Source organism: Schistocerca piceifrons, unplaced genomic scaffold (assembly GCF_021461385.2).
Source record: "Schistocerca piceifrons isolate TAMUIC-IGC-003096 unplaced genomic scaffold, iqSchPice1.1 HiC_scaffold_968, whole genome shotgun sequence".
Classification (NCBI taxonomy): domain Eukaryota; kingdom Metazoa; phylum Arthropoda; class Insecta; order Orthoptera; family Acrididae; genus Schistocerca; species Schistocerca piceifrons.
In genome coordinates this window covers 212,501-215,000 of record NW_025729243.1, presented here as the reverse complement: position 1 = coordinate 215,000, position 2,500 = coordinate 212,501, and the positions used below count along the sequence as shown (strand labels likewise).

Genomic DNA, 2,500 nt, shown 5'->3' with positions numbered 1-2,500 from the left:
CCGAGTGCGGGAGAAGGCGGTCACGGATGAAGCCGGCGGTGGAGATCGGCTTCTTCGTGAAGAGGTCCGCCCAGAAGTCCAGCAGACCGGGGATGTCGGGTGGCGGCTGCAGCAGGGTGCCGTCCAGCAAGCCGCGCACGCAACGTGCACGCGACCTACGGAAGGCGTCCTGTGTGCGCGCGTATTCCCAGCGGCGCCGCTTGCGCTTCTGCAGCGGCGGGGCGGCAGGCGGCCGCTTGGATGATTGGCGCGGCCGCTGTGTCCTGGTGATCGACCTCTCCCCCCTGGACCCGACCGACGCAAGGGCATCCGGGAGCATGCCCAGGATGACATCGGGCGGCGTGCCCCGCCCCAGACCAATGACTCGATCCAGGGCAGAGAAACGCTGGGCGGAAGCAGGTAGCCCCGCCAGATGCTCCCAGATGGCGGCGTCAGTCGGCCCCTCCGGCGGCGGCCCGGTGGTGTCGGCCGCGAAGTCCTCGGCTGCGTCGACGGGCGGCGCAGCGGCCTCGCCCGCGTCAGGCAGCGAGCTCGCTGCTCCACGGCGGGACGCCGGCTCTTCACCCCGACCGATCTCAAGTGCCTCCATGAATTGGCGGACAAGCTGCTTGTGGGCAGCTTGCCGCCGTCGGCACTTGATTGCCTCAAGCGTTCGGTCGGGGAACATCCTGGTAAGTTCTTGATTTACAAAGAAGAACCGGGCGTCCCTCTCAAGGAACAGTTCGGCCTCTGCCTTGGCGAGCGACAGGACTTCTTCCTCCGTCCACCTCGCGCGATGCCTCTCCGTCACGATCTCAGCGTTGGCGGCCGCAGGGTGTTGGCGGCGGCGATGGACCCCGAGACCGTTCTTCGTGGTAAAAGTGCGGTGGCACTCACTGCAAGCAAAGGGAGCTACACAAACTATCGCATTTTCGTTACGGCCGGTTGGCCGGATAGGTGCTGGGGTAGCTGGGGTGGCACCTTCAGCGGAAGGGCCACCATCTCTTGTTTCTTGTCGGCTGCCCCCAACTATAAAGGGATAATGCGAGGGGGGGCTGGTAACCCCCCCAAGCCCCTGGTGCGGTCTTCCACTCTGCGAAAATCAGCGGGCCCACGAGAAGGGGAGAAGACCGCAGGAGAGGAGAGGCTAAGAGGGCTAGGCCCATGTATTGCGCATCACTCTCCCTGTAACTATAACCCAAGGAAGGCACCTCGCAGCAGCAGCACGACTACATCAAGACCGCACTTCGAAAAGCCAAGTCCGGATGCAGCCACACCGCCGCCACTTGGCCACCTTAAGAGAGTCATAGTTACTCCCGCCGTTTACCCGCGCTTGCTTGAATTTCTTCACGTTGACATTCAGAGCACTGGGCAGAAATCACATTGCGTCAACACCCGCTAGGGCCATCGCAATGCTTTGTTTTAATTAGACAGTCGGATTCCCCCAGTCCGTGCCAGTTCTGAGTTGATCGTTGAATGGCGGCCGAAGAGAATCCGCGCACCCGCGCGCCCCCGGAGGAGCACGCTAAGGCGGACGCGGCCTCGCAGCAAGGAAGATCCGTGGGAGGCCAAGGCACGGGACCGAGCTCGGATCCTGCACGCAGGTTGAAGCACCGGGGCGCGAACGCCGCGCAGGCGCGCGCATCCTGCACCGCCGACCAGCACGAGGCCGACCAACGGCGAGAGCAGACCACGCCCGCGCTAAACGCCCGCACTTACCGGCACCCCTACGGCACTCACCTCGCCCAGGCCCGGCACGTTAGCGCTGACCCACTTCCCGACCAAGCCCGACACGCCCCGATCCTCAGAGCCAATCCTTATCCCGAAGTTACGGATCCAATTTGCCGACTTCCCTTACCTACATTATTCTATCGACTAGAGGCTCTTCACCTTGGAGACCTGCTGCGGATATGGGTACGAACCGGCGCGACACCTCCACGTGGCCCTCTCCCGGATTTTCAAGGTCCGAGGGGAAGATCGGGACACCGCCGCAACTGCGGTGCTCTTCGCGTTCCAAACCCTATCTCCCTGCTAGAGGATTCCAGGGAACTCGAACGCTCATGCAGAAAAGAAAACTCTTCCCCGATCTCCCGACGGCGTCTCCGGGTCCTTTTGGGTTACCCCGACGAGCATCTCTAAAAGAGGGGCCCGACTTGTATCGGTTCCGCTGCCGGGTTCCGGAATAGGAACCGGATTCCCTTTCGCCCAACGGGGGCCAGCACAAAGCGCATCATGCTATGACGGCCCCCATCAACATCGGATTTCTCCTAGGGCTTAGGATCGACTGACTCGTGTGCAACGGCTGTTCACACGAAACCCTTCTCCGCGTCAGCCCTCCAGGGCCTCGCTGGAGTATTTGCTACTACCACCAAGATCTGCACCGACGGCGGCTCCAGGCAGGCTCACGCCCAGACCCTTCTGCGCCCACCGCCGCGACCCTCCTACTCGTCAGGGCTTCGCGGCCGGCCGCAAGGACCGGCCATGACTGCCAGACTGACGGCCGAGTATAGGCACGACGCTT

The 2,500-nt window shown here is 63.0% G+C and overlaps 1 pseudogene; it reads right to left on the bottom strand.

The window, feature by feature from the left end:
• Positions 1-2,500, bottom strand: part of LOC124774651 — a 7,960-nt pseudogene that overhangs the window by 3,803 nt on the left and 1,657 nt on the right.